This window comes from Equus quagga, chromosome 3 (assembly GCF_021613505.1).
Source record: "Equus quagga isolate Etosha38 chromosome 3, UCLA_HA_Equagga_1.0, whole genome shotgun sequence".
Taxonomy (NCBI): domain Eukaryota; kingdom Metazoa; phylum Chordata; class Mammalia; order Perissodactyla; family Equidae; genus Equus; species Equus quagga.
In genome coordinates this window covers 42,959,531-42,982,030 of record NC_060269.1, presented here as the reverse complement: position 1 = coordinate 42,982,030, position 22,500 = coordinate 42,959,531, and the positions used below count along the sequence as shown (strand labels likewise).

The window sequence follows — 22,500 nt, the reverse complement described above, 5'->3', positions numbered from 1 at the left end:
TCAGCTAGTCTGATAACACAAAATCACAAGTAAAAAAGTTATGAGATATGAGGGAGCAATATTGTCAAAGGAAGGAACATAAAAATCTAAAGATTTCGATGGCTAAGTTAAAAATAAAACAAGCAAGAAATATGATAGTTATTGTCAACAAGAGGCATATATGATGTGAAAAAATGGAGACAGAGAATAAGAAAAGAAAAAAATGTGCATAAAATCAAGCAGATGAGAAATAGTCCCACTGTGATGTACAGTATAGGGAGCAGACAAGTGCATGAGCTCGCTTCAGTCTGCTCATTTTTAAATTGGTGATAAAAATAGTACCTACCTTAGTTTAGAGAATAAATAAAGTGAGTTTATACATTTAAAATTATTAGAAACAGTGCCTAGCAGGCATAAATGTTTTCTATAACCATTTTTATGATTATGGTAGGCGGAAACATCTACCTATTTGCTTTCCTATTACAGAAATCAATTCTTTGTGAATAATTTGACCTGGTGGATATCTACTTAGAACTGGGCAGATTCAAGTTTCAATCAATTTAATACTATATTGTCTTTCTTTTTTTTTTCGGCCAATCTTCCTCTATTTTATACATGGGCTGCTGTCATAGCATGGCCACTGATAGATGCGTGGTGTAGGTCTGGGCTGAGGAACTGTACCAGGGCTGTTGAAGAGGAGTGTGCTGAACTTAACCACTAGGCAACCCTGGCTGGCCCTATCTTTCCTTCTTTCTTCTCTTTTCCCTCTGTAGTATCTAGCTGTAGGTGGAAACATACAACATCATGATAGAGAAAGGAATAGTCTCTCATCTGAATGCTGTCCTCCAGGTCTTATCTGGCCTTTGTACCTAACCTATCCTGGCCTCTGGGCATGCATTAACCTCCATGCAAGTATCTGTGGTCTTACAATGGTTATGGTATCCCACATTCTGCATCCCCTTCCTCCAAACCTCAGGTTCTTCAAGTTACCAGCTCTCTCAGCTCACTCGTGTTCATCATTGGAGCTCCAGAAATGACTGAGTTCCCTGCATGCCATGAGCTCTTTCCAGGCTCGTTCTCTGTCTAATCACACAATGTCACTGTTTCTACTCTTATAGGGTCACCCCATATGGTCATAGAGCACACTATGAGGTGACCTCCTCTCAAAAGCTCCAAATGAGAAGTAGTGCACAAAACCCTCTGCCTTCATATTTCCCTTCCATCTGGTCTCACTCTGCCATCCTTGGCCAAAGCCTAGGTGACGCTACTGCTGAGTCGTACCTCAGGGAACCAGGCAGCACTTTAAATCCAGTTTCATTCCATTAAAATCTCCCAGGGAGCACTTTTCTCTTTCTTATGTAGAAAGAACTTCCCTTACATTGCATCTTGTGTCTTTTATGTGCTATGGCGAATAATTAAAATCAATAACTAAAAAAATCCTCAAGGCACTCAACCAGACCTAGATTTTGAAATTTCATAAGAAGCATTTGGATGTACAGATCTGTTTTCTGTTTTTTAAGTCATGAGTTGAACATTGGCCCCTCTGTTCAGCCTTAATAGTGAAAAATGATAGGTGACAGGAATTGTCAGGAATCAAAAATACATAGGATGTTAATTCAAAAGGGATTTAACTCTTTGCGAGAGTAAGAAAAGGGAAGGACACATATTTACAAAGCGCCTATTATTTTTTCTCAGACGGGTGTTAAAAGTTTTAATGGAATATTCAACATTTATTGAAAGAGTCATAAAGTGAACTAACAATTGTTTTATGCCTATTACGTAGGTCAATTATATTTAAATAACTACTCTAGGCATGATGGGATTTTGGTTCTGATTCCAAAATCATATTCTCCCACCCCTCAACAACATCTTGTGATTCATTTACAATCACATGTCACAGTGTCTCTATTCCCAGCAATGGTCTTTCATTGGCTATTTGTCCTCATGTGACTTTTGCTTTGAACTACCATCTAAGTCAAACCACCAGGAAATGACATTGATTTACTCCTTCTTTTTCCAGTTAGTTAATCCTATCTCTTTTAAAGCTTTAATTTTTCCCATCTTCCTATATATTGAACTTCTTTATACTACACAGATTATACAGTCTAGTCCGTCTTTGTCTGTATTCTTCAGATAATACAATCTAGAACCTGTGACCTTTACATAGGGACAACTCTAGTCATCAGAAAAAAAATTCTTCAGAAAATAATACAGTGATGAGTTTGTCAAAATCATTCAAATTTCCCTGCCTTTAATTTTCTTTTCTTACTTTCTAGGATCTATGGGTGTGCTGTGGAACTTTGATCTCGCAGCCAAGAATATAACAACATTCTTAAAAGGCATAAGATGTATATAGAATTCCAAGTGTTATTTACCAAAAAAATAGGCCTGCTAGAACTCCTTGTTCCCTTATGTAAGATGATTTCCTCATTTAATACCATGAAAACATTTTGGAGCAAATCAAAACCACAATGAGATATCACCTCACACCTGTTAAAAAGGCTATTATTAAAAAGACAAAAAATAACAAGTGTTGGAGAGGATGTGGAAAGAAGGGAACCCTTGTACACTGTTGAAAGGAATGTAAATTGGTGTAACCACTATGGAAAACAGTATGGAGGTTCCTCAGAAAATTAAAAATAGAACTACCATGTTGTCTAGCAATTCCATTTCTTGATATTTATTTGAAGAAAACAAAAAACTAATTTAAAAAGATATATACACTCCCATGTTCATTGCAGCATTATTTACAATAGCCAAGACAGACAAACAACCTAAGTTTCCAGCCATAGATGAATGGATAAAGAAAATGTGTTTTATATATATACAATGGAATCTCATTCAGCCACAAAAAAGAAGGAATTCTTACCATTTGTAACAATGTGGATGGACCTCAAGGGAATTATGCTAAGTGAAGTAAGTCAGAAAGAGAATGACAAATACCACATGATCTCACTTATATGTAGAATCTAAAAAACAAAGCAAAACAAAACCTAGCTCAATAAATACAGGGAACAGATTGGTGCCTCCCATGGAGGGGGGGGGCGGCGCGGGTAGGGGGTGAGTGTAGTGAATGAAGGGAGTCAAAAGGTACAAATGTCTACTTCTAAAATAAATAAGTCATGGGATGTAATGTACAGTATGCTGACTATAGTTAATAATACTGTATTGTATGTTTGAAAGTTGCTAAGAGAGTAAACCTTAAAAGTTTCCGTCACGAGAAAAAATTTTTTAACTATGTGTGGTGATAGATGCTAGCTAGACTTATTGTCTTGATCATTTCACAATATATACAGATATTGATTCATTAGATTGTACACCTGAAATTTTCTTACGTGGAAAGAACATATAATGTTATATGTCATAATACCTCAACTAAAAAAAAGTTTTGGAAATTCTGCAGTGCCATAGCCCCTCTTAGAGAGATCTAATCAGTATCAAAATCTATACTTTTATTTGCCTTTAAGGCTCTGAATCTTATAATTGCTCAACTTTAGCTCATTTCCAAACATACTGTGTGATGGTTAATTTTATGTGTCAACTTGACTGGGCCACAGAGTGCCCAGATATTTGGTTAAACTTTATTCTGGGTCTGTAATGAAACTATTTGTGGATGAGATTAACATTTGAACCAGTAGACTCAGTAAAGCAGGTTGTCTTCCCTAATGTCTGATCCAAGCAATTGAAGGCCTAATGGAACAAAAAGGTGGAGTAGGGAGAATTTGCTCTCTCTGCCTATCTTCAAGCTGGGACGTCTGTATCCTCCTACCTTTAGGCTTGGAATTAGGGTAGAACTTACACAATTGGTTCTCTTGAGTCTCCAGCTTGCTGACTGTATGTCTTGAGACTTCTCAGCCTCCATAACCGCATAAGCCAATTTCCTATAATAAATCGACCTCTCTCTCTCTCTCTCTCCCTCCTTCTATTTATATATGTATAACACCAATTGGTTCTCTTTCCCTGGAGAATCTAGACTAATACACATACTGAACCACAGGATTCAGAATTCTTTTTCTCTTTATGCCAATTAACTAGTATACTATGGGGCACATTTAGGATAAGCTAATAGTGTATTATACAAAGTACATTACATGCAATGTGTTTTGAAAATATACATGTTGATGAGAGCTTACAGATAAAGTAGGACTAGATCAAAGTCTGAGGGTTTAGACAGATGGCTGTGGTAAGTATAATGAAGTTTTTAGTAGGGATTGTCTAAAAGTAATTGGGAAGAGAAAGCAAATATACTTGGAACAGGAGAACTTGCTCCATGGGAGAACTTGTATTGCCAAGAGGGAACCAGGAACACTACTTGTTCACGTGTGAAGGAGAAAGACAAAAAAGGCAAGAAGAGAAGATATGATGCTTTATCAAACTAAAAGTTTACCTGCTTCACACGTATGTCGCAGGACCATCCTGGTCATAGTTGTCCTCCATAATCTGATCATTTTACTCCATTATATTAAACTTTTCAGTGATCTGACAGATTCCCAATGACAATATAACCCTACATAATATGATTGGCTTAGGAAGCCCATCAAAAATATAGGCAATGTCTTGTAGAAAAACATGAAAATTCAAGGATACTTATTAAGTGGTCAAATCTATTCACTAGTTGAAAGTAAATGGTTATGATCATTGTAACTAAAGAAAGAAATTGAGAATTTGACAGTCAGGTTAACTTTCAAGTGAACTTTCAAAGATGAACAGAAACTTTACTTAGAGAGAAAGATGGCCCTTTCTGAAATGAGTAGGTGTAGAAAATATATAGCCTTGGGTCATTTGCCGTTGGCTAGATGCTGGAACACACAACCCCCCTCAACCCATTCCCAAGTCTCTCTCTGAATTTTACCTCCTCTCAGCTACAGGCCTCCCTTCACCCGTTATTCCTAACCCCAGACTTCAAGGTCATACATGGAGAAAGCTTAAAATATGAAATGTGGCTCAGGATTAGGGTGAGCATTTATCTTTTGCAAATTCCTTGATAATAAAAATAGGTAGGAATTTAGAGTCTATTTCCGAGTACATAAAAATTGCTGTTAAAGCAGTTCATCAAAATGGCTGCCTAACAACACTTATGTTAAGATATCTTGCAGTTCTTTTTGGCTAAAGGCCTTCTGTCCTACCCGCAGCGGCACTGGAGTTACTTCTCAAAAGCCTTCCTTGTCCTTTAATTCCGAGTTCACTGTTTCTCCTGCGGGTTCTCCTGGACAATCCGTGCACCTGTATCACAGCACAAGACATAAATGCTGATTCACGTCTCTCCACGAGGAAATGAGGCCCTCCTTTCAGGCGCAGAGCAGACTTTATTAATCCACATCTTCCCCACACCCAGCACAATGCTTGTCAAATAAAGGGTATTCAATAAAAATGTATCCTATCATGATTAAATAACCGCTCTACTATAGAGAGAGTTCTTAATTCACCAGGATTGCCCTGCCGAATTAGAAACGATTTACTTTGCGGTGACTTCATAAATACCTATTTACCTGCCTCGGTAAAACTGTTACGCAAACAAATAATTTTCATATTTATGACATAGCTATAATTTAGTCTGGTATATCACAGACATTGGTGAAAATGCATAAAACTGACATACCTCATTTATGAAAATATGAACTTGGATTGTATCAAGTAAAAATTAATTCAAATTTCCATGATAAAGAATATTTAAGTACTTCATTTGAATTTTCTTTTAAGTTAGGTTAAAGGAAAATATATAGATGGATTGCCGTTTAAAACTAAAACTAAAAATTCTAAACGGAGCTTTCTGCTGTGAAGTTACTATGGTATTTCATGTTCCTTCTTGAAACTTTACAGCTCATAAATAATCTCTTCAAAATCCAAAGTGTTAATTGGCTTCTGCTTTAATGGGCTTTTCTTCCTGAAAACCACAGCCTTCTGATAGCTTTGCTCATTCATTAGTTGCAAAAATAGCAGGAGTCAAACTATTTGTAACACATGGACCCTATTTCTAGGGCCAAATTCTATTAACAAAGATATTATAACATTCATAAAAGCAATGCCTTACATCTTATGGAAATTTACTATGACAAAAGTGCTTATACTTGTACTCTATTTTTAACCTGATTCTTACAACATACATAACGGTGAGGGCTAGTATTTTTCAGCATAAACTATAGATTTTTTTTAAAAAAGACTGTTTCTCAAAATGAGTAAATTATTTCGGTTTAGAAAGCTGACAGAAAAATACGTGGGACTGTTAATGAAACCCACACTTGTTCTCTGTACCACTCTTGAGTAGAAGGTGGAAGTTAGCAAGGATTGGAAACAATTCTTCTATTCATCTTCTAAATTCAGAGATGTGAATTTAGAAAGACTAAGGCTTAGGAAAGACTAAGCTAAAATGTTATATTATCTAAAAGCCACAGAAGACTAACATCTTAAAGCTGGTATAACAAATGTGTTTGTTGAGTTATGGTGCAAATGTGGGATTTTCATCTGCAATTATCCTTAATCCTGGCACCTCGAACATGTTCCTTTTTTCTTTTTAATATTTTAATCAGGGATCCCATTTGAGCTGGAATTTTAAAAGGTTCAGAACTATTCCTGCCTTGACACAAAACTTTGGGTTTTTGTTATGACTATAACAAGCGATGTTTTTATAATCCTCCGTTTCAGAGTAGAACTGTGAAAAGTCGCTTTGATGTTTGGTGTTATTATTTGCTTTCTTTTTTTGGCAGTTGGTCTTGGCATCCTAAAGTGTTTTTTTCAAACACTGCAGCAATAACACACTCTCCCCAAATTTGGCTACTGACAGAACAAAGAAGGTGGAAATTCTCCGGTAATTCCCTATTCAGTGATTTCTCAATTTTAACTTTGTTTGGTTAGATTTTCATTCTTAATTAATTAACTCTAAATATGAAAATATTTCATTAATGTATGATCTCAATAGAAAAAAGGCAGCATTATAAGTTATCTTAAGTGAGTCTAGCAGCAAATATAGAATTGGCCAAAACAATGATTTCTAATTTAAAAGATTTACTGACTCCAATGCACTTATAATTTGAAAAGAAAATAAAAACCTATTATGCTTAACCCAAAGCATTACCCATGACATTGCATTGCTCTAGGAGTTTAAGTTTCATTGCATGTTATATGACTTTATTTTTCCTATTTTATTCATCTTAATAATCATTTACTATCATTTCAGGGCTCTATTTACTTAACCAAAGAATTATGATGAACTAGTTCTGTTCAGTCAGTTTTAGGATCATTTCACTTGAAAAAAATGAGGAATGGATTATATGTTGAAAACATATGGGACTAAGCGTATATACATATATTTTGTGAAAATTTTTAATTGCAGTTTATTTCTTAGTTGATCTAATCCTTAATCTTTGACATCTCCAAACTAATGTATGATAAAAATTAAAAATCATAGTAAAACATAAATGAATTTATCTCAAACAAAATTTTGATTGCAAATAAATGAAGCACATTATGTACACAAACTCTTTTATACATTTATACAATCTAATCAGTTAGGAACCCCATTTTACAAATGAGGAAACTGAGGCTTGGAGAGGTCAATTAGATTGCACAAAGTCTTCCAGTTAGCGAATTCCTGGGCTAACATGTGAATCTAATTATGAAAACAAAAACTCATGTTTGGAGCCAATTGCTATATGACTGATAAATTGGAATGAATATATTATGTACATAGATTGTTCAGAAATGTAAATTTAAGTATGCTGCATATGACCGTATCACAAATTATTTATATGACTTTGTATAAGTTGATTACTAAGATTCAATATCCTCATCTGCAAAATTAAAGTATTATTTAGCCCAATTCAATTAAGGCTACATTTTAGAGGCCGTAAATGTGGCACCAAATTAATCATGACCCTTCTTATGACGGTAAGCATTAAAAACAACAATCGGCAGCAAAGACAGTTTACACAGGTGAACATCTCAACATTTCAGTGTTTCAAAACTCTGTTAGTACTTTCCTGTCAATACCACTGCCACTTAGGAATTACTGCAACATGCAATTATGGGACCACAAAAGTCCCAAAACCCTGAGCCCAGGAAATTCCTGTCAGCTATAGCAGGCACGTACTTGAATGCTAGTAAAGGAATAACAAACCTGATGTTCTTCTTCAGTTTACCAGGAAATCCTCACTTTCAAAATAGCCTAGATTGTCTGCATGAGCTTCATCAGTTTTTATTTTAGCTCTTTTCTAATTCCATTGGGATAAAAGCAATTATATCTAGATTATAAGCAGAAAGCAAAATAGCTCATCACCAGTGTGACAAAATCTGCACAGCCCTTGGGTCTTCTGGGAAGGGCAGTGACGTCTGCATTCCAGCATTGCTCGTTTCTCAGAATCTCAACCACCTTGTGGTGTGTTTTTGTTGGAAATATACCTGAGTGGATGCTGAGTCAGAGGGTATCTAGCACTTTCACTAGATACTCTTGACAATTTCTAATATGAATGTACCAAATTAACTCTTATTAGCAGTGCAACAGAATTCTTGTTGCTTCACTTGCAATCCTTGCAAACATTTGGTATTTTTAAAGATGTTTTTCTCATTAGTCATTTTGGGGTTTGTGTTAGAACGCTATGATTTTGATTTCCATTTTCTTGCTGATTACAAGAGATTTTTCTAATATTTTTGGAGGCATTTAGTATCCTCTTTATGAAGTCTCTGTTCAGGTGTTCAGCCCATTTTTCTATTGCATTGTCTAATTATTATTGGTCTGTAAATATTTATATATTTTCGATTTGAATCTTAAATCAAATGCATATAAGGCAAATATAATCTCAGAATATGTTAATCTGCCTTTTAATTCTCTTAATATTGTCTTTTTTATAAATAAAATTTATTAATTTTAATGTAGTCAATTTTATCATTATTTGCTTTATGGTTAGTGCTTTTTGTGTCCTATTTAAGAAACGTTTGCCCTCATGAAAGTGATAACGTTGGCCTTTACTTTTTCCCCTAATGCTTGCTTGCCTTTCACGTTTCGATCTGCACTCCATGTGAAATTGACTTTTGTGGATGGAATGAACAAAATAATCTTCTACTATCCATATTCATATCTAATCAACTCAGTACTATTGATTGAAATCACAAGCGTTTCCTCACTTATCTGCATTGTAACTTTTGTCATAAATTAGGTGATCATGTAGGTATGGCCTATTTCTGGACTTTGTTCTGTTCCATTGGTCTAGTTATCCATCAACGCACTGAAACCACACTGTCTTAATCATTACAGCTTTATAGTAAGTCTTACATCCGTCAGCGTAAATGCTCCTTTTTTTCCCATCAAATTGCGTTGGTTCTTCTCAGGCCTTTGCTGTTCTTTTGAGTTTTTAAATCAGTTCACCAATTTAAAAGCAAAACAAACTCCAGCTGTACATTGTGTTGAATCTATTATTCAATTGAGGAAGGAATGCTACCTTTACAATAAAGCTTTTGATTCATCAACATAGTATATCATTCTATTTATTTAGGGTTTCTTTAATTTTTATCAACAATATTTTGCAGTTTTCAATGTAGATGTTAGTTATTTTGATTTTATGGATTCTTTGGTAACTGGTATCTTTTTCATTTCTTTTTGTTGTTGCAATTTAGAGAAATTCGAATGATTTTCCTTTATTGACCTTTATATTCAGCAACTTTGCTAAATTCACTGATTAATTCTAATAGTTTGTAAATTTTCTGCATAATAAATCATGTTGTTTTCAAATAAAGACACTTTTATTTCTTCCTTTCTATTTATGCCTTTTATTCCATTATGTTGCCTTTTTGCACTAACATATTAAATATTGACAATTATAGAAGAAGAAAGTTTTATCTTTTTTCCTAATTTTGGGGTAAAATTCTCAATATTTTATCATTAAGTGTGATCTCTACTATGATTTTACTTGTAGATATTCTTTATCAGATAAGAAACTCCACTTTATTTCTAATTTGTTGAGAGTTTATGATGTTAAATTAAATTAAATATCTTTCCTGCATCTATTAAGATGATCCTTTAACTTTTTTCTTTTTTCTGATAATAGGATTAATTATACTTATAGATTTTTAAATATTAAGTCTAGTTTGTCTATCTAAATAAAACTCATTAATTATGGTATACAGTCATGTGTCACTTAACGGTGGGAATACATTCTGAGAAATGTGTGGTTGGGTAAACGTCATAAAGTGTATTCACACAAAGGCTATATGGTACTAATTGCATGGGACCACCATCGTATATGTGGTATATGTGTATATGTGGTCTGTTGTTGAGCAAAATGTCGTCATGCGGTGCATAACTGCATTATCCTTTTTATACATGGCCAAATGTGGTTTGCTAATATTAAGTTTGAAATTTTTCATCTCTGTTTATGAGATGAATTTAATTGTAACTCTTCTTTCTTGTAACGATTTTGTCAACTTTGTATGTTAAGGTTATACTAGGCTCCTAAAAAATATCTTGGTACACATTCTTTTTTCTTTCTATTCTCTAAATGATTTTGTGTAAGATGGGGCTATTTCTACCTTAAATATTAAGCGGAATTCGGTATTGAAGCCATCTAAATCTGGTAGTCTCTTACTAGGAAGGTTTTCCATAACACCTTTAATATTTTGATCGATATTGTAGATATTGAATTAATCAAATTTTCTATTTCTTTCTGTTAGTTTAGGTAAATTATATTTTTAAGTAAATGTATTTATTTCTTTCATTGCCACATTGATTGGCCATAATTTGCTTACGACATCCACTTATCTTTTTTAATGTTGGTAATATTGTAATGATATTGTCCCTTTCTTGTTCTTGAGATACTTTGTGTTTTTTCCCTTTTCTTCTTAATAAACTGAAAGTCTGTCAATTTGATTAATTTTGTCAAAGAACTAACTTTTTCCCTTTTTGGTGGTCTACTGTATGTTTGTTTTTTTGTTGCTATTTCTTCTTTTTATTTTATTAGGGTTTTATTTTCAGTTCTTTTCTAACTTTTTCAGTTGTAAGCTTAGTTCATTGATTTTCAGACTTCCTTACTAATATATGGATTTAAGAATAGAACTCTCCCTCCAACACTGATTTAGCTGATCATATTTTTTGTTGTGTTTAATCTTCTTTATAATGCAGTTCAAACTTTTTCTGATTTATTTTTCATCTAATCTCTAACTAGTGAATTATTTTAAAATATGTTCTTCAGTTTGCAGGAAGTTGGTGATTTATAGTTATAATGGTTGTCTTTGTTGTTGTTATTCTTGTTCTGTTAATAATTTATAGTTTAATTCCATTGTGTTCATAAAATACACTCTGGATGATTTAAATTTTTTGTAATTTATTGAAATCTATTTTATGATTCATAGTAGGATCAATTTTTGTAACATTATCATAAAGCTATAAAAATTTCAAGCTTCTTTCTGCTTTTGGTACATTTTTTTGGCTGAGAAAGCCAAATGATTTCCTTCTTCTTCCATTCCTTTTAGCGCATTTTGTTTTGGTAGTATACTTCTGCAATTTAGCAATATATCTTCCCCAAAAGAATGACCTTTTACCTTTGAGAAATCCAAAAAGAGAAAAATTAGGCATTTATATCTTACATGTCAGTAATGATAGTAACAGGAGAATATACCCGTAATGCAGACATATATCTGTAATGTGAAGCTATGAGAGTACTTATTTCAGCTGTAAAATTATCTATTTACATGTTATTTGTTTTGATCCTGAATAGTTAAATCTAGACATCCTAGATTCTGAATCATCCAGTTGTTCAAAGGTATAGTCTGTGCTTCTTTTATTCCTTTGTGCTATTTCTTTCTGACGTTGGTACCAAGAATGTTGTAATTCTCCCAGAAGTTGGTTTGCTTTTATCCTATGGGCATTTCGAACTATGTGACTGAACCAGGTTTTCCTAGCATTAGCTGAGAGGCATGCTAGAGTAAAAGTTGTAATGATCAGGTCGTTATAAAATATATATATTTTTTAAACCTGAGTTTTTTCATCACATCAATGTACGTAATATGAGCCAAAAGCATAGAGTAAGTCTGATGTACAAAGTTTAAGACTTATATTCTTATTAATAAATGCAAGTAGGAGATTTGGGGTTGGATTATGCAAAGGACTGTGTTCTCTCTTTACATGAATAAGTTCAAAATAATTTTAGTTATCAGATAATACTATTATGAAAAGAAATTCAAAATAGGGTATTTAGCCATTATTTTCAAAGAGTGATATATGGAAACTACCTCAGAATTTCCTCGTCATTCAGCAACAGTCTAGATGACATGGCCCTAACCCAGCCTACTGAATCATGATCTCAGGTGAGGTCAAGGGATTTGCATTTCTAAACATTTCCAGTTGAGAGTTAGGCACAGTAAACTTTGAGAAATACTTGCAGAGTCAGGAGATTTACATAAGTACTAGATCATTGTATAATCAGATGTTAAAATTATATTTGATATTATCGAGTAAACTTTATAATAAAGAGAATTCCTTTTTCAAAAGATAAGGGGCGAGCCCAGTGGCCGAGTGGTTAAGTTCCTGCGCTCTGCTTCAGCAGCCCAGGGTTTGGATCCTGCATGCAGACATGGCACGGCTTGTTAGGCCACGTTGAGGCGGAGTCCCACATGCCACAACTGAAAGGACCCACAACTAAAATATACAACTATGTACTGGGAGGATTTGGGGAGGAAAAAAAAAGCAGGAAAAAAAAAAAGAAGATTGGCAACAGTTGTTAGCTCAGGTGCTAATCTTTGAAAAAAAAAGATAATACTCTACTTTGGCACCATTAAACTTGACATTTTGGAATACAGATTTTGAGTTAAAAATCCACACTGAAATTTACAAATGCTTTATGGTTTTTCCTCTTCTAAATGACATCTTTCCATTCCAAGAACATAAAATATTTTGACATAAAATCAGTATGTAGAATAGTTTATTTCAGCAATAAAGAACCACAGTAAATTTATGGACAGAAGGTTGTTATATTATCTTTTACAGTTATGTAAATTTACACATGAAGAGATAGACTCACAAAGTTAAATGCTTCAATAAAATTATAGTTAAAATAGAGTCAGTATTTGACCCCAGATCCAGTTTTATCTCTACTCTTCTCCACTGTCTTTCTTCTACGTTACTGTATGTTTCCCTTTATTTTTGCTCCACAAGGTGAATATCGTCTAATCAGGTCATAATGTATATTACGAATGTGGACGAATATCACCTCAAGCAACATATAATTAAAGCTTTTTGAAGAGCAGGGTGGATGTACAGTCTAATTTTCAATTTTCTCGGCATACATTAGCACCTAAGAAAATTTAATTGAAGCCACTGCTCAATTTCTATTGTGAATAAGAATAGAAAACACTGTAATTGACATAACTCTTCCTACAGATATAGATCACTCAGGAAACTATTTCCGGTGAAGAAGTCAATTTTCTTCTATTCTTTCTATTCAAACTAGAAATTAATATAAGTGCATGAGAGGGCCTGGCCTGGTGGCCAAGTGGTTGGAGTTCCATGCACTCTACTTTAGCAGCTGGGATTCACGGGTTCAGATCCCAGACACAGACCTAATCCACTCACCAGCCATGCTGTGGTGGTGACCCACATACAAAAACGTGGAGGAGGATTGGCACAGATGTTAGCTCAGGCAGGGCTAATCTTCCTCAAGCAAAAAATTTAAAAAAGTGCATGAGAAAAATGAAATTGGGAGAAGACAGAAACGTCACCTTTTTGCAAGGAAAGGCAAACCTACTTTTGAGATTATCTTGGTCTGGCAGGGCAGTGTGTGTGTGTGTGTGTGTATGTGTGTATGTTTTCTTAAAAATATGTGGTAAAGAGTAAACCATGACTTCATATGGTTAAATATGGGAGATTTTACTGATTTTTCAGGCCTTCTGAATTGTTAGTGAGCATGCACAAAATATCAAGGACAGATAGAACAGTTGAGGCAATGACATCAGAGAAAGAAGTTATTTTTAGAAACTGGAAAGTTGTAACGTATTCAGGAAGCTAGAGGAAGCTGTGTCCTAACTCTATTTTGATGTGTTTCCATCTATCATAGTTTTCATTCTTGTTGATACAACAAATATTCTCGTTCTTTGGCCAGTAGGATCCTCTTTCAGTTGGCTCCTGTGTACTTTAGTACAATCCTAGAAGCTTTGAAAGCTTCTTTGTTGTCTGGTATGTGAAGCTTTTCAGATCCATCTTATGTATTTTCTGCCCCTAGCCTGAAATTGTTTCTTTTTCCAAAGAGTTCTAGTTCCTGTGAGTGGAAAAAAATATTTAGAGATCATAATCTGGGTACTCAGTGCGATCATTTCTATGAGCTTGTTCATTCACCCCAAACTAATCCTATCAATACTGTTGATTTGCCATGACCCAATTTCAGGTTCATTCTCCTCAAAACAGGCTTGCTATTTGACTCTTCAATCATTCTTGTGTGTTGTATGTGGTTCTCTTGGTTGAGTAAAATGCTTTCAAGAATATACATCAGTACTCCCCCAGAGTTTTGAGATCTGACAACTGAATGATGTCATTGTCATGTTGTTTAGAAACCATAAGAAGTCAATGTCCAGAAGTGTGACACATGAGATGTTGTGAACAGAATTTGGGAAAGAAGTTAATGTGATGCTGTCACTATCTAACATTCTTGGATAAGAACAAAGTGGGGAAAGATTATTTTTAGCTGTCATGATGCTACAGGACAAGAGAGTTTGTGGTTATTTTTATTCTCACCACAATACTAACACACTTCTTGGTAAAGGTTTGACTTCTTTTTTTTGTTTTTGTTTTTTTTTGGTAAACTATGGAGTCTAATTGTCAACTAACAAGTATAATTACATTGCCACAAATATGATAAAGACAGAGAGATTTAGAAGAAATATCATACACAGTGCCTTCTTAAAGGGAGTTTTTCAACCTATTTCAAGAGATAAAAATGACATCAATGATAAAAAAAAGATAAAAAAAGAAAATAGAACAAAAAAGCTGTGAAATAATGTGATAGATATATCATTCCTACATGATTTTAGAAGAGGGATAAATTTGGGTTGGAAATATATCTATTCATTTATTAACTGATTTATTTACTCATACATCTTCTTCCAAAGATGCTGAAATGATTTATAGAATTGCATATAGTGTAAGTATAAAAAGAGTCACAATGCCCACATTGTCAAATGAACAGAGAAATTGTGTGAAGAGAAATTTGACTACTATAGTATTAAGTTTAGAAATATGCACAACTTATGAATTGAGACTTTCACTTCCATTAATTTATGTTAATAGTATAAAACTGAAGATTTAACAATGAAGATATTCAACACAAAGCTGTTTATCATGACAGTAATATGTTTAGCATTGAGCACAGAATAAATATCCAGACATGTGGGAATACTTCAAATAAATGATGATACATTCATATAACATATTGCTATTAAACCACTGAATATCATGTTTTCAAATAATGTTTAATGATATGAAAATGCTTATATAATGTTAATTTTTAAAATATAATATAAAATTATACTTTAGCACATTCCAAGCCTTTTAAAGTCATCATAAACACAAAATTTGTAGAAAACTGTAAAGTGAATAGATCCAAATATTTGAAGTGGTTATTTTGGATGATTATTTACAGGCAACCTTAAATTTGTTTTATATTATTTTCAAGGATTTTTACTAGGATTTCCTTTTTTAGAATCACTTTTTTGTGAGATAAAATTTTATTGTATCTTTAGAATGTAATACATGCAATAGATATGATGTTAAGAAGGGGAAATAAGAGTCACAAAATCCATATATCAATTTAGATGGTAATTAGAATGCTTTGAAATATTTTACAGCTGCTAAAATGGACCACATATTTGGGCTGAGAGTTCCTAACAACAAAGTAAACATAGACACAAAAAAACTCTTACATGATTGGCAGTATAAATAAGTTAAAAGCAAACTAGATACTCAGAGGAAACACAACTGTCCCTCTTAATGGAGCTTGGGAGAAGTTCTGTTGGTCTTTACAAGAGGATACTAAGTTATATTGTCAAATGGAGTAGACAGGAAGTCTTTGTTGGATGGGGAGGATTTCAAGGAAACTTTTATGTTTGAATATTTGAATAGGTAGTGAGGACAGTGGATAGACACACTTGAAACAGAAAAAATAACTGGCACAAAGCTATAAAGTGATCAATGAGCTCAACACCTTTCAGGTTATTTAAGATGGCAAAAGCAGAGATTTTATATTGGAGAGATGTTGATAAAGTATGACATACAAATGCCAAATATAAGTCTCTTGGAGAGAGAGAGTATGAATACGAAACTCTTGGGGATAGAGATAAAGATGGAGCTAGAAAGAGAGGGGAGAAAGAGAGAGAGAGAATGTATTAAGTTCTGTTAGGGAGAAAGAGTATGTATCACTATCTTAGAAAATATTGATCATACCTAGAAGGAGAAAAGTACTCAAATAAAATTCAATTCTGCGTATTTAGAAAGAAAAACATTATAACATCATAGTAATAGTTACTATTTATCGACCTTTTAAGGAGTGTTGAAAGTTTTAATTAACTTGCCTTGAATCTTTACAAAGTCTTACAAAAATTTTCAAGTTAGGAATTTTTATTCCCATTTAGAAAATATAGGCATTAAATGGTTCAGTTGTCAAGGTTGTTAGACAGGTGAGTGGTAAATGCAGAGTTTGACACCTATTCTGCCTAGTTCCTCTGTTTACATTCATTTCCCTCCACATGGTGTGGTGGGTAAAAATGCAGGCTCCAGCTCCAGACGCATAAATTTAAGAATTAGCACATTAGCTGTTAGAAATTCTTGGTATCTCAATTTCCTCATCTTGTGAACGAGTAGATAATAATATAATCTCACACATCAATTTTGAGGATTAAATGATTTATCACTCCAAATATACTTAAAACAATGCCTGGCAATAGCATTTAGCTCTCATTATGTTTTTCCATCTTTTCTCATTTTGAACCAAATGTGATGGAAAATATAGAAAAATAAGATTGTAAATTATTCATCTGAAATAAAATATTTAATAAAATTTGACTCAGAAGTCTTAAAAGAAAAAACAAGATTTTTAAACCTCACACAGAATCCTACCTCAGAACTCAAGTTCATAGACCATAAAATTTCCAGAAAGCTCTTCAAAATTTTATCTTAACACCTAGATAATTGATTTGATATGATATTAGAGACAATCTATTATTCCTACAAGACTATGTGGTTCATTCAGACATTATATAAAGTTCTGATAACACATATGGAAATTATATTTACCTGTATTGGAACTTTCTTTTGTCAACAAACTTTAGAATGCACTGCATCCTTATCCTCAATGGAAATATTCTTACAATACTGCTGTAATTAAAATATTGCTTACAGAATAACTATCCATGTGGACTGACCATCTACTGCTCTAAACACGGACGTTGTAACAGGTACTAGCAGTTTTAGACATCTTGTAAGTTTATGGTAAGACTTTTCTGCAAGGAGAATAATTTTTTGTTCACTATATATGACTTTCTATTCAAACAATGTAGTTCACTCCTACCTTTTCACATTATCCTTCAACGACTCAAGCATGAGTGATTCAAAGGAACTTAAAACCAAATTTGCCTGTTCTGATTTATGTGACAATTCCTCTCATGGCAGGAAAAAAAATCTGATTCAGAACCAACATGTTCTATTCAATTATCTGGGGAGGCGAAAATATGACTTAAAAAACTCCACTCCAGCCAATAAATATCACGTTGCAGGCTTAATTGTCTGCTCTTCTTTAGAAAGGCATTGAGGACAAAAAAGAAACAAAGTTCTGACCTGACACACCGATTGCTTTGAAGTAAGAAAATAAAATAACTGTGCAATGGAAGTATAAGAAAATCTGTTATGTATTGGTATTGCTAGTAAGAAAGAAGTGATAGTTTAGTATTTACTCTTTCATCTTAAATTTATAATTTCCTAAAAGTAAATTGGAACAGAAGGGTTAAGAGTTGTGTGCAGATCTGGGAAGGCTAGAGTTAGGAATAGAAGAAATAGAAGAAATGGATAAAATCTGAACTTTGTAGTATATTGCATGTCTTTTGAACTTAGAAGTTTTAGGAACTTTTACTTGCTCTATGTTTGGATTTCATGGATAATATTTCAAAAGTAAATATAGATGTTATTATTCTAAATGATAGTGCAGTCACACGAACACATCGTGATAAAACTTTTGAAAAGTAAAGAGGGGCCGGCCCCGTGGCCCAGTGTTTAAGTTTGCGCCTTCCACTTTGGCCACCCAGGTTTTCGTCAGTTCCAATCCTGGGAACGGACATGGCACCGCTCATCAGGTCATGTTGAGGCGGCGTCCCACATGCCACAACTAGAAGGACCCACAACTAAAATATACAACTATATGCTGGGGGGATTCAGGGAGAAAAAAGCAGAAAAGAAAAAAGATTGGCAACAGTTGTTGGCTCAGGTGCCAATCTTAAGAAAAAAAAGAAGGAACAAAAATAAAGAAAATAAATAACCTTGAAAATAGCAAGAGAGAAACTGTACCTTATACATAGGGAAAAAAATTCAAATGACAGTGTATTTTTCATCAGAAAACTATGGTGGCAAGAAAAAGTGGGTGCAAGATTTTCCAAACACTGAAAGAAAGGAATTTCAGCCTTGAATTTTGTATCCAGCAAAAATATCCTTCAGAAATGAAGCAGAAATTAGATATTCTCAGATGAAGGAAAAGTGAGAGAATTTGTCGCTAGTAGATCTACCCTAAAAGAATGGCAAAAGGAAATCTTTTAAACAGAAAAGAAACAATAACAAAAAATCATACTGAAATACCTAGGAGAAAGAAAGAATAATGGAAAGAGTCAGTGTAAATAGAATACATTTTCCTCTCTTGAGTATTTTAAATTATGTTTGACAGAGCAAAAAGTATAACCTCAGATATGGTTATCAATATATGTAGAGGGATATTTAAGACAATTATATCATAAAGAGTGGAGCCTTAAGGGACTTAAAAGGAGGTGAAATTTCCACACTTTATGTGAACTGGTAAAAGGTTAGCATCAGTATATCTCAGTGGTGATGGAATAGTTCTGAATCTTGATTGAGGCGGTGGTTAGAAAAATCTATTTATATGTCTTAAAGTGGAATAGAATGATACAAACACATTATACCAATATAAATTCCTGGTTTTGATTTTGACTATATTTATACGAGATGGAGGGAGGACTGAGTGAAGGGTACATGGAACGTCTATGTACTGTCTTTGTGACTTCCCATAAATCTACTTATTTCAAAATGAAAAGTTAACACACACACACACACACACACACAAAGGCACACATACTTGGATAAACAGAGAATCTTGTTTTGAAACACGTATTTCTTAGCATACAAACTCTTAAGCCTTCATTCCATTCAGAATGATCCTTGATTTTAAATTTCCCAATGGTTTAGATTTCATAAATAGATTTTTAAAAAATCATTATTCAACCAAACTTTAAGCCCAACAATATGTCCAAAAAAATTGATTACTAGGAAATGTCTGAGTTACATGATTCAAATTATTTTGGAACAGATGCTCAAGACCAAATCAATTGAAGGAAAGAATCATCCACATATTGACAGCAATTAAACCAATATGACTATGATTTATTGTTTTAGGAAAAAATTCCTAATTTTGAAACATTAAAATTATAATATCAGTTTTTGAAAATTTTTTATTTTGAAATAGTTCTAGATTCACAGGATGTTGCAAAGCTCATGACAAGTGACAAGTCTCATGCTCCACAACCTCTTCCAATGGCAATCTCTTAGACAACTATAGTCTACTGTCACAACCAAGACCTTGACAATGATACAACCCATAGAAGTTATTCAGATTTTGACAGTTATACATGATCTTGTGTGTGTGTGTGTGTGTCTGTGTGTAGCTCTATTCAATTTCATTGCATACATAGCCTTGTGTGACCACCTCCATGATCAAGAGGAAAAAGGGAAAGAATGGGTGTGGCTTATATAAAGGTGTAAAAAGAAGGAGAGTTATGGGATAGTAGTGTTGAGTGAATTGTTTTTTAACATAAATTGCAGAATTTGTTTCTATTTAAGGTCTTTAAAACATTTATAATAAGGTTTGTACTGTTGCCCCTGAGGTGAAATTCTCTGTGAATAGAGTCAAAATAAACAAGCAAGAAAATGGTGATTTTAAAGAAATAATTTATTAAAATCACAGTCTACCATTCTCTTTTCAGATTGTCTTACCACTTAAAGTGCCTGGGGGAAAAAAGTATTTGACAACAAATAGAATTCGAATGACCTCTTGTGTTTGTTAACTTTATTAATTGCTTTAACATCCAAGTGCCTGCATTTACTGGCATAGAAAGTTCCTGTTATTTATTGCCATTTATAGTGGAAGACCTTTGTTCTTTGTGTTTTTCAGCTCTGTTATTCTTAAGAGCCAGGAACTCTGACAGCTGCTGCCAGCCCTGTGCGGTTTGTTTAAAACAATAGGGAAAATTGCCTAGCAACCTCACATCCAGTCTGGTACCCTCCTGGAGATCACATTCCACACACATTCTGCTCATCTCCACATGCTCACAGGGGAAAACACACACACACACACACTATAATCAAAACTAGATTGGCTTTCACTTTGCTCACACCCAATGCACTTCCCCAACATGAAGTCCAGAGTTGGGTTGTTAACTCTGAAGAGATCACAGAGATTTACAAAAATGAATTTCACTCTCTGATGAGTTTGTTGTTAGAGATGTACTTTTTAAAGCTGGGAATATGCAGCTTCCATTGTTAAAACAGAAAAAATATGCCCCTTATATTTTACTAAATATATAATGTCTTATAACTAGTAATAATGCCAAAGTTGTGAGAAATGCAAGTTTATTTTGAGTCATTTTGAGAGCGTGACAGAGGAATGAAAGCAGCATTATTTGGAACCGTGGTGATAGCCAGGATGGTAGGCTGCTCTTGTATTTCCTTCTCCTATGCTCTTGTTCATCAATTGATTATGATAAACATTTAGGATATTACTGGACTTTGTGAGAGGAGCACTACATCAAAGAGTTAGAAGATTGGACTTCAACCTGGAATTGTGTTTGTTTGCTTGTTTTGTTTTCCCAACCAGATAATATCTTTATTCCTATAGCTTCACCTACAAAATAGGAACTTAGACTGAATGGCCACTAAGGTCCCTTCTCAGCTGACATCCAGGATTCCATAAATGGCATTGGGCTTCTGGGGAACAGTTTTATACAGAAAATTGAGAAGGAGTAAAAGGTTATGGTAGAGAGTTTTTTCTCTCTTTAGATATGCCATTAGGCCGGACATTTCTATCTGTAAAACCGGGAGAGAAGAGTGGGTCAGATGACCACAAACACCTACATAATCCTGGTAAGATGTCAGGAGGACAAATATGTACAACTTCCTATCAAGTTTTGGGAAATGATTTAAGGTCAAAGCAGTAAGAGAGAGAAATTCTAATGCAGAGGTCAGAACCTGCAGCCTGTGGACCAAATCCAGCCTGTTACCTAATTTTGTAAATAAAGACTTATTGGAATACAGCACACCCATTCTTTTACGTGTTGTCTATTCCTGCTTTCCTGCTACAATGGTGGAGTTAAGTTTTTGCAACAGAGGCCATATGTCTGCAAAGCCGAAATATTTACCATTTGGTCTTTTACAGAAAAAAAAGTTTGTTGCTACCTGTTGTAATGTATGAGAAGCTTGGTTATCTTTATTTAGAGCTTCAACCATTCATCTCAGCCAAACTATGCGTATATCAATGAAAGAGAAAAAATTCGTAAATATTAAATTGTGGAACTTCATGTTCTAGATACTCTATTGTTTCAACAGAGCAAATAGTCAAAAAGAAATTAAAGATTGAATTTGATTGAAGAGGACTGATCTGTGTTTGCCATTAAATTTTTCCCTCAATATCATTGACATTGATAAAATTCACTGTCATGATTGTAAATGTATCCATCAGCAATGAAACGCTGATCACTACGCTGAGGTACACTTTACACATATCTTGTTATGATTAGATCAGTGTTGTTTGATTTCAAAGTTACATGTTACTCATTCTGAAGTGGTTAGCAGAATCTTGAAAATGAAAGCATAGAAAAATATTAAATCAATGGACAAAGGAATGTTTATCTTTTTTGTTTCTTCCTTTTTGTTAATCCTTTCTATTCAACATCCTAAATAGCAAAGTACAGGTAGATAGATTTTACCTTGCTAGGAATTTCCTAAATACATAGGTGATTTTCATTATTTAAGAATATAATGTAGATTAATAGCTCATCTCCTAATGCTCTAGGAAGAATCTTGTTACTGAGTAAGAGACACAGCCCAGTTCCATTGCCGTGGAATTAGAAAATGATATTTGAAGAAGACAGAAAAATGGATTGTATCCATCTTTTCCCTACCAATCTGCATCAATGACAGGGTCTCCTGGGGTGTCAAGCTACTGCCCAAATTGCCCATTGTCATTGCTGCTACGCAAGGTGACAGTAAGGATAAGTGAGAAA

General features: G+C 33.9%; 1 long non-coding RNA gene across 1 annotated transcript in view; it reads right to left on the bottom strand.

Annotated features, from left to right (window-relative positions):
* Positions 1 to 5,186, bottom strand: part of LOC124236648 (uncharacterized) — a 66,479-nt gene extending 61,293 nt beyond the window's left edge. Inside the window, exon 1 of the long non-coding RNA XR_006887823.1 lies at positions 5,106 to 5,186. This is a non-coding gene — a long non-coding RNA (uncharacterized LOC124236648). The remainder of the gene's footprint in view (positions 1 to 5,105) is intronic.
* Positions 5,187 to 22,500: the final 17,314 nt, after the last annotated feature.